Source organism: Topomyia yanbarensis, chromosome 1, assembly GCF_030247195.1.
Source record: "Topomyia yanbarensis strain Yona2022 chromosome 1, ASM3024719v1, whole genome shotgun sequence".
Lineage (NCBI taxonomy): Eukaryota > Metazoa > Arthropoda > Insecta > Diptera > Culicidae > Topomyia > Topomyia yanbarensis.
In genome coordinates, this window is record NC_080670.1 from 145,325,785 (window position 1) to 145,341,240 (window position 15,456).

The following is a 15,456-nucleotide window of genomic DNA, read 5'->3' on the forward strand; positions in this document are numbered from 1 at the left end:
CCTTAGCTCTATTGAGGCTATCCGTTCGGTGAAATCTCCCAAGCTGGTATATACTGGGGAAACTACGGCAGTTATTGCTTGCTTTATCTGAAAAATCATTCCAGATTACCTTAGGTGGGACCCGTTCGCATTGCTCCATTGCGGTGAATGACAAGGCGTTGAACTCCTTTGCTAAGGTGAGTGATTTAGAATGTGACATCTACGAAAGGCCAATTTGCTTCAATGTTCTTTTTCGGAATTTATCGTCAGAGAACTCTCGAAAGTAGGCAGACTTCGTGGAGCAATCGGGAACTGTGTTGTTTCGAATCTAATGTTGGCACGTTTGTCGAATATTGTGGCACCATGTCTCAGCTATTAAATTGCCTTTGGGCCAGAGAACCCTAGGCTTCGATAAGAACCCAAAGTTTGACCGCTTTATAAGAAATTGAAAAATGTGTAAAAATACGTTTGAATATTGAATGTAAATTTTTTACACTTAAATATCATACTTTTATTGTGTTTTGTTTGTGATCCATATTTTATAAATTAGTTTGAAAATTTTCTCTGGTTTAATTCCAAAATATTCTAAAAAATGCAATGTGCTTAAAAAACTACACGTGTACTGTATTAAAGGGATTACATCACTCTAGAGCACGAAAAACAGGCACACTTCGTAAATTTTTCTTGACGCAATGAAGAGATAAATCGAGATCCTTCAAAATGGTATTAAAATACTAGTTGTGATGTACAAAAAGAGATGTTTTCAAGTAGTTTCATCGCAAGATGGCGGCTGTGCTGCATTTTACCTTTTTTTCGATTTCTTAGAACGGTATCAATCAACGCACATAGGAATTATTCTTTCGCGAAATTGTACATTTTTAATAGAACCAGAAAATGTGCTAAAAATAGACACAAAATTGCTTATAAAAATATGCAATGAAAAAATAAATCCCTACGAATATCGCTGGAGAAAAACAATTTTAAACATATTATGAAAATTTCAGGACAATCAAAAATCATTTGTTCGTTGTTACATTTCCGAAAGTGGTATTGTAAAAAACGCGGTTAAAATGTTCAGTTAGATTAGGGTATATATAAGACGCGTTGCGGCCGAATTGAAAATTTTTATCATTTTTATAATATTGTCGTTTTATAGATTTTGACATAACCCCTTAAACAAATATATGTAGGACAAATGAATCTTTTTTGTGCTTTTTTCAATTCAACTTTTGTCATGAAATACGCTCAAATGAGAGCATGGGTAGCCTATCATCTAAGAAATCTAGTAACTACCCAAAAACTATTTTGGTATCACGCTTCTGTAGCTTCTTCGGGGAAACTACTTTCGATTCCGTCCAAGCTGTCGACTATAGCGAAAAATTAGACCTGTGGCTAATGGACTTCCGGTACTCGATGGAAACAACCATTAATTTTCGTCCGGAATTTATTTTTTCGCTAGACCCCGACCGTAGTGATTGTTTTGGCAAGTTGAACTAATATGGTTTCAAGTCTCGATCCAACTATACACATAATAATCTGTTATATTCGCAAGTTGCACTAAAAAGACATGGCCCCCAATTATCACGATCATGTTTACGAAAAATTACTAATTACGTTGTACAGATTCGCTATCCGCACTTCTTTCACTTTTCGGACTGTTACCTGTCGAGATGTCGAAAGCTATGCTACTGGAGCGCTCTACACATTGTAACTCACAGTGGCACTAGGAAAGTGATTTATCTCATCACAGGGAAATCCAAACCTCCTATCGGCGTTTCGCAATGACCCATGCTCAATGCAAATAGCAGGCTGCACGGAAACAGGAAGTCATTCGCGTGAAGATAATCGTTGAAAATTTATACTTGAGAAGTACTTTCTTGGTCGATGAAGATGTAACAGTTTAGAGAAGAAAAAACGAAGAGGCAGACATTTGTTTTAAAACTCTAGTTATCATCCGCATCAAGATGTTAGTTGCGCAATAAACCCTCACGGTAGACGCACCGCATGCATACAAATCCCACTGTACCGACAATTGTCGTACTTCATAGCTTTGGCGAGGACCTTGCCCTTTGTAGTACTCCGATCGATCCATGATACTGCGCACTTCAGCCCTCTCCCGGGAAGTCGAATCTGCACAACACACCCCTCATAACGAATGAATACACGGCAGAAGAACCGAATGCTCAAAACGAATGGGGGTGTGTTTATGAAATTTATGCTGAAACTCGCCGGAATTTCACCACACGTGAAAGATAGAGCCGGCGAAGCATATAATGAAGGTGAGCTCTTTCGATGGCTTTGTTGAATAATTTTAAATTTGAAAGGAGATGGTCAATATAAGCTGCACTGACTGTTAAATTTATCAATTAGTCTCGGCAAGAAAAAAAACTGCACAGAATTCGGCGCTTATCAAGCGCATTTCAACTAAAACATCGTTTTCATTTCTTCATAACATGAGATGATAACAGGACTGAGGAAAGTACAAGGTGAAGGACGCGAGCAGAGCAGAGTTTTATTGATTTTACTAGTGAGCAGGCGGTGAGACAAACGCCTCAATGTTCATTGTGGAGAAAGAATTTTTTCAGACGCATACGCATAACTGTAGCAACTACACCCCGCTTTCCCCCTCGGCAAGCATATATCTTTCGAGTTTCGCTTACTTGACTTTCTTTCGTTTCTCCAGACTGCACGCACTGATTGCAGGTGATTATTATCGATCGTATACCTATCCAGGAGGCCTGACCCACACGCGATCGCCGTCGGAGCGCTTTCCAGTCGCACTACTACGTTGAAATAGGCAGCGCGGAGTTGCGAAGAAAAACCTAACTGATTACTAGCAATCTCCTCTCTTTCTCTCGATATGTATCGGGCAACTCTTTAATGCTATCAATTTCTTCTTTCACTACTTTTACTACTGTAGCCAACTATACACCTTTTTTGCACATTAAACTCAAATACAGCTACTGTTTTGTTATTATGTTTTACACAACAAAAAGTTAAGCACAGTCGTTCGAATAATTATTGAAAATTTAGCCGAAAAAAAGCCAAGTAAATCTCAACATGAACTATGAACAGGATGAAAACTCGACCACACCTTACGGGACCGCGATGTTGAATGAGTAGCTCTCCCGGTGTGTGCGGAAATTTAGGACATGTGGATGGGGGCAAAAAGGAATCCTTGTGTACCAACCGGCAAACGATAGAGGCTTGATCATGAACCGGTGCATAAAATGATAAGAAAAAATCCGACAGTGATGTTAGGATTAAAAATGTTTTAAACTTTTTTTGTTTCTTCTTTCGGGTTAAAAACAATCTTGACCGAAGATGGTTGAGATGATAGAGAATCAAACCCTAGTCGGCTGCATATTAATAATAGGTGTGACCATCTATTCCAAGTAGCATTTCAAGTTTTATAGCACACTATAAGTGCATTCTAAGTTTTAAAAAGGGCTTCAAGAGTGCCATAAAACTAACGGCACCGGTGGTTGAGTGATAAGCGTGACCGCCACTCATTCCAGTTGGCCTGTGTTCAATTCCAGCCGAGGTCGTTGAGATTTTTCGGAACTGAAAAAATCTGTGGCCACGTCTTCCTTTGGAAGGGAAGTAAAGCCGTTGGTCCCCGGTCCATGATGAGTTGATGGATCGATATCTAGTCCAGATAGTGGAGTCATTTCTCTGGTGCCGGTAAAGAAGAAGTAGAATCCAACTCTATACTAACAAATATCCTCCTCCCGTAATACGTGTGAAGTGCGCAGTAGTATATACGGCCTCTAGCAAAAGCAAATATCGCATTAACCATTCCTTCCTTTTCCTTCCGCGATCTACGTTCGGGTCTAGCCGGCGCCGGTATTGATCAATAAAACACTTTAGGATTACCAGGAGTTGCACATTGAAAGATGCTACTCCCAAGCATAATTATCTACTTATTCCCTGTGCAACTTCAGCTAGTCCAGATCGATAACGAAGTAGCAGCCAGGGGTGGGCCGCACAAGCTCAAGCTCAAAAGTGTCATAAAACCGTAATTGTTACTAGGGTGCTATGTTGCCCTCCGTATAAAAAATATAAGACGTACATATTGACAAAAATGTAATTCAGTCGAAATCGTTCTTGAGCATAAAAGGTCATTTAAATGAAGATAATGACATTAAAGGATTACACTACTGCAGAATTTAAAAAATATCGCGATTCTTTTGTAAGTCTAAAATGTGCTTTAGAGTCTTAAAATCCAATATACCTTATACAACAAGAATATCTAAATGTTTAGATTTTCACTTCTACCACAACGCCTACTCTATACCCTGAGAATATTTTACCAGCGGACGTCAAACGGTGAGATAACATTGCACTCTCATGTTTCCTATCTCAGACCTGGGATCAGCCTTCTGCTGTAGCAGCGGAATGAGAGGGTGCCAACGGACGGGCTTCATAACCCGTACCGTAAAATGTATGCCCTAATCCAAGGTGTGACGCGACCTGTGCCGAGGGATGCATGCCAGGGGGGGGGGGGGGGGGTCACCAGTTCGAACCCAAACACTATGTAAAACTATGACTGAATTCGAAGTGATGGCCAAAACCAAGCCACGCATGGAGCCCAGGGCACCAGGGTTCACCACACAGTATTTTTGCGCTTACGCTGTTAAACGAGGCTCTGACAGAGTTGACTTTCTATCACTAGCTATTCATAGGAACAAAATGGAAAACATAAATAGTACGATTAACATGAGTATGGATGAGATTGCGGAGAAGGTGGTGAAAGAGGAGAAGGATTGCGCGGCAAGTAAACTTGGGGGAGCTGCTGAAAAGCGGCTCGTTAGAGGATGTTGTGTCCTGCGGCTTTCAATTCTCCACTCTCCAGCTAGAGACAAGGATCGGATAGTGATCAAGGTGGACACAGACCAGCCCAACGGAGCAACCGATGATCGGAGGACTTCCAGAATGAAACGCGAGGAACACGAGGCACTCTTCACTTAAGTGCCACATGGCCGACTTGGCGCTGAAGTGATAGAGTTGATCAAAATTCCATAAGGTACCAGCCAAGCAACCGCGTTAGACAGAGACCGAGTCGCTGTAGTGGGTGCAGCAAGGATCCTCAACAGAAAAAGATCAAGGAACATGATCCAAGACTACCACAAAAACCTGAGCAGCGCTTCGTTGAAACCCGTTGAAACGTCGCAGATTCCAACGCAGGTGCCGTACATCGGCGCACAGAACGCTGAGTCGTGGAGAGAAGCACGGTCCTCAAAACGGCACATCTTCTGTTGGCGGTAAATGAGGCTTAACTGAACCTGATGACCTCCCAACACAACCAGCTGAACTACGTATTCGTAAAGGCTAGAATGAACCAGCTGAAGAGTGCCCCGGTCTTCACCGAACGTGGAAGTTCTAGGCAAACATGGACTAAAAAAGCTCCTGTGAGTTGCTCAACGCGGAACACTTCACGGCGGACTTCTGATTATAGCAAACCTGCACCAACGATCACGAGTGCATCAGTGGCAGCCCGTTTGACGAGCTATACACAAAAGCATCCTACCGTATGCGGCAAAAATGAGCAGCATTCGTGTGAACCTTCAGTATGCAATAGGTGCCACAAGCTTCGTTGCCCGGAGGTTCACCAAAGAGCGCCTAGACAGCGCTCTTATACAGGGGTCGTGGCAAATAAACATTTTTATTACGTTGAAAAATCTGTACTGTTCTGAAACAACTGGTATTTTTAGAAGCAGCAGATGTTTTATTTTGACAATTTGGAGTGACAACGGCTGAAAATTTATCAAATCAAAGGGGCTTTACGAAGCAAGTTCTGCTTAGTTTCAATCGCTTAATTGCAACACAAATTGAATTACTTGAAGTCGAAAAAATTCCTAAAATATTCAAACAACAATGAACACGTTCATTTGTAATTGATTTCCAAGGACCATTTACCTTCCAGCCCGACCTTTTCCGAAATGGCTCCAGTTTCACGGAGCGATATAGCAAAACATACTCCGAGAGAATCGGAGAGACTGTCGCCGACTATAACTCTAATGCTCAGATAGGTAACTGTTTTATCCGACTCTGCAAAACGGTACAAATCACACGCATGTCATGCCTGTATGATGGGAACAGTGCAGTAGCTTGAATTTGCCTATTAAGAAGGTAGGTGCAATCGGGCATTACACGTGTATTAACATACTAAGATGTTATTTTTTTTTTATAAAATATGTGAGAATGCCTTATTAAAATCTTACCATAATCTTTAATTGGATATTGGAGTAATTTAAAATGAAATTATTTTTAAAATCAACTAAACATCAGTTCAACTGACTACATCTACACGGAGAAAGATTATACATCAAAAATTTACCCAAAAAACCTTTCTATATGAGAAAGGCAAAAAGCGTTTAACCTATCTTTTACTTCTAATTAAAATGTGGTTGAACCAAATTTTCGTTGAAAATGATAATCAAGCGCAGTAGATTTTTTTTTACTTTTCATTTTCCTCACTTGAAAACACTTTGGTATCATTGGAAATGTTGTGCGTATTGTCAACTTTATTGTGTGCTAGAAACAACAAAAAAATTGATTAATTGAAATACGAAAATTAGCTTGTTTTACGATGGCCAACTAATTAACAAAATAACTATTCTTTTTAAAAAAATTTTCCATAACATTATGAACTATTGAGTGTTTGAGCACATAATACAACGTATGTTAATAGTTTATCCGGAAATATTCACACCCGGCGCTAGTTTAGTTCTGGCACTAAGTTTGTGCCGGATTCTGATGAAAGAAAGCTTGCGCGCTGTTAAGGAGTAATAGGTTTTTGTGTCCTTTACTTTCAAACGTGATTTCAACGAATTTTCCTTAGGAGGAAATATTGGTTCTCACCCAAACTTTCTCCTTAACAAGAAATATAGTATAGTGGATATTGCATTAACTTGCTAAGCCGAACCATGTTTACATTTTATCGGTATCATGAGCTGTAACAAAATGTATTTTCTTACGGAACACTACGCATGGCAAATTGTTTGCCCATGAACACTAGTTGTGTCTTGGTTTTTAAAGCTAGCGTCAATCCGGCGCTAGGTTAGTTCTGATGAGAGGGAACGCATCTTCGTAACTAACTAATAGTTTGCCAGTAAAGATTATTTATAACTCTTGAGAAAATTTATGGGATTTATAGTAGGAGACACAAAAGTATTTAAACCGAATTAATTCGTGCACGAAAGGTGATTGAAAATAGTTGGTGCTGCAATCTTCGGAGGTGTAATAACAGATTCACTGTACTGTCAAAGCATTAGCAAGACTGTTTCGGTATTAATGGAAACGATAAGCTTTTCTATTTTATATCTCCAATCCCCATTAACTGGCAGAAAATGACATATTGTAAACGGACAACATCGAAAAAATATACCAGACGATGGCAGGTGTGCTGGTCAAATGAAATATAACATATGTTGCCGTTTTACAGAAGGGTGACCGACGGATTCATTCAAAAAATTGGTTCTGGATGATTTCGGATGTCAATTTTAAATCAATAAATCATGCAAATATATGTCAACCGAAACTTTGAAAAATATATTGATTCATGTTTTCAACAAGTTGTATGTATTGGACTACAAGCCTCTCTTTATATTTGGTTGAAGAGTTATTTCTCCATAATTACTTCTAAAAATAATATGGGATCTGTGATCTCGCCAGCAGAATCTTTTTTCGAACGTTTATTCCACCGAATTAATCATTAACAACCAGAGGCGGATCCACCTGGGAATCGCCCCCCCCCCCCCAAATTTCAAAATTTTCAACTTATTGAGAAATTTTAAATTTGTCTCAATTTTATATTAGTTTTAAACTCAAAATAATTTCAAACCAAATTTAATCACTAAAATTGTTATTACGTCTTACGTATTGTACAATGTTCATTTCAATATCGAAATTTCAGACAAAATTTTTAATGATTTTTAAAAATATTCTATTCTTAGCATGTGCAAGAAAGAGAGGCAACAACAATTACAATATTTTTTACAAACAAAATCGGATCAATTTACAATCTTCTTTAAACTATATACCTGAAGATTTTGGGATACACAAAAGGACACTGGCATTTTTGCCGCAATTTACTGTTTCCATGACCATATATTATTTTCACACATATTTAACATGGGGCTTCTAGAGCCAAAATCAAATCACAGAAATCCGAAAAAGGGAAATTTTTGTTAGGGTCTACTAAGCATTTTAGTTGCTCTGTTGATGATTCTATTATAATGGTGGATAAAGGTTTAAAAAAAAAAATAAAAATAACTTCTTAATAGCCGATTTTCTATAGCGATTGGAAAATCTGGTAAAGTTCGCTTCCCTCAGAAAGTTATTATATTACATTTTTAAGTTACGATCCCTATTTCTGTCACACCAAAGGTTGCAAATATGTAAGTCTTCTTTGATGTCTTCATTGTTCCTTTTTTAAAAAGAGCTTCATATCGTCGGCATGAACTAGTTTTTTTTATATAAAGACTTGGTGCCGTTTATAAACGAAATGAACAGAAAAGAGTTCAGACGAGAGCCTTGAGAGACCCGTGAGATGATTTAAATAGAATACAATTTTTTCTCGTTGAATCTTTGTCGCTTAATTAAATAATATTCGAGCCGTTTCTGGAGATCTGATTCCACGCACTTAATGCATCTTACGAATCTAAGTATTTTTTGCCAAGCACTCAGCAAAACCAATCTTTAGCGGAGATTTTATTAAGGGTGAAGTTTTTTTGATATTGAAAATAAATTGCTGAAAAGCTGATTTGAAAAGGAAATTTAATTCCCAAAATATGTTGACTAGTTGGCTGTGCAGAAATTGCAGAACTGAATTGAGTGTGAATTCTCAATTTTTGCAATTTAAATAATTGTAAGAATATGTCAATACTATCAAATGAGCGACCGAAAATAAAAGTCGCAAGGACAGAACATACTTCTTAAAACCCGTTTCGAATATACTAGAATATAAAAACCGGATATAAACTTCAAGCATAAAAATCAGACTGGGACATTATTTTGTAAGAGTCAGATAAAAAAAACCTTCAGCAAAAGACCCGGAAAAGAATATATCCGATACTTACAAAAGAGTTTTTGATAGCCGACTTTTAATCTTGAACAAGATATGTATCCTACGAACAATTTATTCATTTTTAAACGATTTTGATACTGGAGGTTCATCCTTGCCGAGGTTCACGGGGAGAACTTTTTAAGCGATTCTTATGCTGAAAGATTTCTGTCCGATTTTTGTACTTGAAGTTTATTTCCGATTTTGATATTCTAATATGTTTGAACCGGGTTTTGCGAAGCGTGTTCTATCCTTGCGACTTTTATTTTCGGTCGCTCAAATGTCTTGCTGAAGTATGTGTAGAGAGCCTCAATATTCATTATCGATTGTTTCAAAGAGACTAGCAATACAAAAAATAATAACAGTTTCTCAACGATTTCTTATCAGATTTTTCTCTACTTTTCAAAATTAGCACTAAACAGTTCCCTGAGTTAGGAAAAATATTGGATTGTCTGTAGAAAATTATAGGAATGAATCGAAATATTCGCGACCATGCCCTCCTAAGAAATTGTAGGATAAATTTCTAGGAAAATATTTCTCAGGCGCATTTTTAAAGGAAAGTTTTACGATTTTAATTTTTTTTAAAGTATTTTAGAAAATTGGCCGAAATTTAAAAAAATATCTAAATTGTAAAGCATATCGAAAAAACTGCTTTTTCGTTTTCAAAGATTGTCGCTTTTTATGGCATTCTAAGTTGAACCTCAAATAAAACATGTGAATAGATTGTGAAAACATCGTATTTGTACAACCTTCACAATCCGAAAATGAGTTGCAAATATGCAAAAAATATGCAAAAAAAACATGTAATGAAATTTTTCAAAAAAAACATGCACTGAAATTTTTCAAATATCTAAAAAGTATGTTAGCATTAAAAACTACAAAGCTGCAATTTTTTCTACCTTTTTTATCGCATTCGAAAAGAAAATTGTGTGTTTTTAGGTCGAATAGTATGAATTTTAAAAATACGTTTAAATTTCTAGCTTCCACATGATGCAATTACATTCAGAACTTTTCCTTTCTTTTTATATTCCCCAATCCCTGCTCCCACGCGGACTTGGCAAAGTAGCAGAAAGTGGCCACAACACATTATTTCTGTTAAGTAATGAGCTGTAATGAGGACTTCTGGGTCTAGAGGCTTACAGGGAAAAGGAAAGGATCAAGAAAAGTTGAAGCAGAAAATTTTATCAACGTTTTCGAAAAAATACTTGGTTTGGCAGACACTTTGTATACATGGATTGGAATTTTTGTGATAAATAGCACTACCCATCAGAATAATTCGGTCACGTAACATAGTTGTTACGTGTTGAACCGGCGTAGCTTCTTGTCACAACGAAAAATTAGCTCAGAAATAGTATACCTCCAACAATGTGCAAATCGTACCCAAGAACAAAAACCCTCTAAACACGCTAGGGTTTTGGTCATTTTTTGTATTCACTAAACTTTTTTATTCAGTGAATTTCAAAAAAAAAAGAAAATAGTTTGTTCATTTACATAAAAACATAATCTGTATTCACTTAATCAAGTTTGACCAATTTTTGGACGTTTCACCCTTTATAGCTCTAAAATTACTTTTTCCTAAAAACTACAAAAAGTTACTTTGATAAAAATTAGAGATCCCCTCGCAGAGATGGGACCTAATTTTATATCATCAGTTGCTCTTTAACATTATCCTAGCCTACTTACTGTAGTCCAATAATATGAAAAAGGTGGTCGAAACCAGTTCAAATGAATATATTTTATCAGCTTTAACCAATAATATGATACTAAACTTTTTTAAAGCAACCAAAGTCATGACCAAAACTTTTTATTTCTGCTATTATTAAGCCTTAATATGATTTGTAAATAGATAATGACAGAATCTGGGTACATTTTAGCATCTATCTATCTCTCCGTGCAGAGGTAACATTTCTATATCACTCCGATTACTTCGAGGTAAATTCGAGGTGATCTTTGTGATACATATGACATGTTCTTAGGTGGTTCCGAAATATCACAAACTTTACATTAACATTTATATTCAAAATCATATATTGAAATATTTAAATTAAATTTGAATCTCTTCAGCTATAATTTTAAAGACTCTTAGATAAATAAATCATTATCTTATGCCTACGCAAGATTAGTTCTGGAATATTGCAGCATAATCTATCTATCTATCTATCTATCTATCTATCTATCTATCTATCTATCTATCTATCTATCTTCTATATATAAAAGTCAATGTTTGTATGTATATGATTTATGGACTCCCAAACTGCTTGACCGATAGCCCGAAAAATTTATACATAGTAGGCATTTGTTATGGAGCCAAATTATCAGTGATTCAAAAATGTTTAATTTCATAAAACTTAAAAGATCAAAAACACATAACTTGAAATATCATTTTCAGCCAAAACAAAAAATCTGTGAATTATTTTTCGCTAACGAATGCAGGACAAAATTTTAAAAATTTTGGTAGTAAAACTGACCTGTAATGACTCATATATAAATATTGTAATATCACTTTATGCAGTCTAGATCTGCTTGACGACAATAAATACACTATGCTATATTTCTCCTTAGTGAAGAACAATTTTGGTGAAAACTATTTTTCTCCATTAAAGAGAAAATTGTTTAAAACCAATTTTGCGCGCGAAGAGTACAAAACCTATAACTAAATTAGTTATGGAATTTGCGTTTTGACTTCGTCTCAGCAGAATCCGACACTAACTTAGTTAACGGACTAAGCTAGCGCCGGATTGTGTCTCCGTTTTTATGAGCTAGCGTCAATCCGGCGCTAGCTTAGTCCATTAACTAAGTTAGTGTTGGATTCAGATGAGAGAGTGTTGAAACGCGAATTCCATAACTAATTTAGTTAATAAATAATATAAAAATAAGCTTTTGCAAATGTATTGAACACTTTGTAAATGCTGGACAAAAACGTTGTAAGGAATAGCGATACTCGATTGATACCTAACCGATCTGTGTTAAATTCCTAATCTCATCACATACGGTTAGATTTCTTCAGTGCCCTAAGTTTATTATAATAGTCTTTACAATAAACTTAAGGCAATGTAATAAACATAAAAATAAACTTATAACTGATCAGGTCAACGTGACAGAGTTTATCAATTATAAAAGACCTTTTTAAAACCCGTTCTTTATTACAAGGAAAAAATACATTTTAGTACAAGAACGACTAGCTCAATTTAAAAATTAGCTTAAAACCATATTGAAGGAAAAAGAAGAAACCCATAATGGATTTCTCAATAATTGCAACCAGCACGATTCCATTGGCCAAATACGGTCATGAAACAGCCAGCAATAATAGATGTCATCGAATATTTGAAGAGTACAACTTTGTTCTCTAATGCACATGTATTTCTTTCACTTACCGGTTTTCCCTAAAGGAACTTTTGTCTATAGCTTTTACGCTCTGTCTGTGCAGTTAGCCGTCTGGACTAAAACCTCTTCTGCAGATGGAATGATGTCGATCACTTTTTGCAGCTCTTTCGCTTTGCGGTTGTTCGTGTAAATATTCCGTTTCTTGATCTCTCTTCAACAGGATTTTTTTCCGTTTAGTAGCACAATTTAAACAAATTTCTTATACACACTGTATAATATTCAATTTACGGCGCTTTATAAAAATATTAAAAATATTTTCCGATTTCTTCTTGCCTTTTCCACACCATCGAACTGAACAATCACTTTGGAGTAACAATTTCACGTCAACTTGTTTTTATAGGAATTTTGTTAATACCACACTAGTGGGATCTATGAAACTTTCTTTGACTTGCGGTGGAAATTACAGATCTGCAAATAAATTCACTCTGCAATTCGCAAACGCAATTGCTGCTTCACTAATTTGATAAAGAACTGACAAAGGACCCGGTCAACAACGACACTGCGTAAAAACGATGTGCACAACTTCACGGACAGAGTTGGAATGAAGCTAGTCTAGAAAAAATGTTGTAACGCCGCCAGGGCAAAAATAATATTGCTTGATGTTTAAAAACTGTAGATATATTTAACATGGTTCATTGTCCAGAGCGACTGGAGAAGTACGAGCGACAGTGAGCGCCGTGAGCAAAGAAATGGAATAGAAATTTTATGCTTGGCCGGAAGATGAGCGGCGAAGAAGCACCGGTGTGAGAGTTTACTGTATGTACCGTGCGATAGATCAGAGCGTAGTCGAAGAGCGCGACATAGGCTTCTCAGCGATCGTGTCCGGGAAATGGAACCTTTGTGAACGTGAGATGCAACCATTCGTCTTCGCATGGGTCACCACCACACCGACCGGCTGCAATCGGGCAAGTTCAAGCGGAAAGAAATGATGCAAAACGAACGGCGATATAGCAGAACCCATTATCTTTGTCGCTACTCGTTAGCAGTAATTTTATTCCTATGTTCGACTAATATGAAATATTGAAATCCAATGCGAAAAAGATAACGTTGGTTACATTCATTTTGAATTAATAAAACTATCAAAACTCTGTGGTAAATAACCATGAGTTAGTAAATTTTCGTATCCAATTTCTGCTATTCGACGTAGGGCACATATTTTGTTATACAAATACAGTGTTGGCCCGTTTTTATCTTCTCCCGATTTAATATGATGAAATATGTAGTGCTGTGATCGAGTATGGTTAGAGTAGCACATATTAATCTTCAGCATAAACGTGCAGCAACTATGAATCTATCCCGCCTTGTGCAGGAAGGAAAAGCTTTTATAGCTTTGGTTCAAGAAGCGTATTTCCGTAAAGGAAACTTCTATGTTTGAAAGCTACTCAACCTTCGTAGCTTTCAACAAAAAATGGCATGACAAACCCACGTGAAATGCCTCGTGCATGTATGCTTACGAATAGTGCTATTGACGCAAGTCATATATCCGACCTCACAGCTCTCGATATTTGTGCTGTCATGATCCAAATGCCCACCACATAATTTGGGGCAACTCAGATATCAATTTGAGAGGCACCAAACTGATGTAATACTTAAGCAGTACAAATTTGCTCTTATATACAAAGTTGAAACTCAAAAAATCGGAAAACAAATTGAATACTCTGGAAGTACATGCTTTTGAAAGTATCTGTACAAAATTTCATCCAGATCGGAGCACTAGACTTCGAATTACAGCCATTTGTAGCGAGCTGGTTCTTCCACGAACGAAGTTAACACAAAACTTTAAACGCAATTATCTCGGAATGAAGTTTTTTGAAAAGTACCGTTGCGGTGAACGCGATATCTCAAAAATTATTCATCCGATCTTCATTATTTTTTTTTTTGAATTGTTTGTATTTACATTCTCATGTACTTGTACGGTTCCTTTTTCATCAAATTTTTTTCGATGCTTTGCAATGATTTTTTGTTTAAAATTTAGAGCACCAAAAACTCATTTTATTGGTCAAAATGTTTTCTTTGCAAGAAAAAAAATTCTATTGGGAAGCCGATTAGGTACACCACAATACATTTTTCTTCAATAATCTTTTTAGTTTCTGGATTTCAGTTGACCGGTCCGGCTTGCAGAGCGTTCACTGCAAACCTCTGCAAAAAAACACGCTTCGTGGGATGAGACATAACTCCGACAACCTTGAATATTTTTTAAAATTCAACTTGGTTTTTCTGTCTTCGATAGAACTACCAACGAACTGTCTTTCACATTTGCAAATAAAATTTGCATAAAGCGCTTTAAAAAATCACCACAAATACAAAGTTGTGACCCTTAATGTAGGAAATCGCCCAAAATTTGCACAAACTGGTAGAGAAGAGGTGTTAGATGTAACTCTCTGCTCTGTACCGAACGATCTCGAACCATTGTTATCTGATCATAAGTACATCGTCTTTGATCATTTAAACGCCTCGCTACACTCACACGTAGTTTTCCTTTCAAAACATTCAATCTGAGAATTCCTCCTGGCAAGGAATGGCTGTCTGGCTGGATGGAGCCACAACTTGAAGATTATGTAGTATGTTATACTGACGGTTCTTTGTTGGAGGGCCGAGCTGGTGCTGCCGTCTATTGTCGTGATATGAGATTAAACCAGTCTCATACGCTTGGTAGATACTGTGCCGTATTCCAAGCAGAAATCTTTGTGATTCTGTGTGGCGTACAATCGGCACTACAACACGGAATTTGCGGTAAAAGAATCCATTTTTGCTCTGACCGCTAGGTTGTCATGAAAGCACTTAGTTCGACAGATTCGAGATCAAAATTAGTAATCGCATGTCGAACTCAAGTCGAAGAAATTAGCATTTCAAATGCTATCTATCTTCTATGGGTATTCGGTCATTCCTGTATTACTGGAAATGAATGGACGGACGAATTGGCTAGAGTGGGCGCTGCGGATGACTTTGTTGGTCCAGAACCAGTTTTATCACTTTCGATAAGCTGGATAAAGCACCTTATTACTTCCCCAATCCTTCCCATCAGG

The 15,456-nt window shown here is 37.0% G+C and overlaps 1 protein-coding gene across 3 annotated transcripts in view; it reads right to left on the reverse strand.

Moving 5' to 3' along the window:
• Positions 1 to 13,010, reverse strand: part of LOC131676398 (protein singed) — a 93,341-nt gene extending 80,331 nt beyond the window's left edge. Inside the window, exon 1 of one of the 3 annotated variants that reach the window (XM_058955470.1) lies at positions 12,421 to 13,010. The gene's annotated coding sequence lies outside the window, so the exon portion shown is untranslated. Of the gene's footprint in view, positions 1 to 2,639; positions 3,085 to 12,420 lie in introns of those variants that run through there. The other 2 variants (XM_058955491.1, XM_058955478.1) reach the window with 2 other exon arrangements.
• Between the last annotated feature and the right edge of the window lie 2,446 nt (positions 13,011 to 15,456).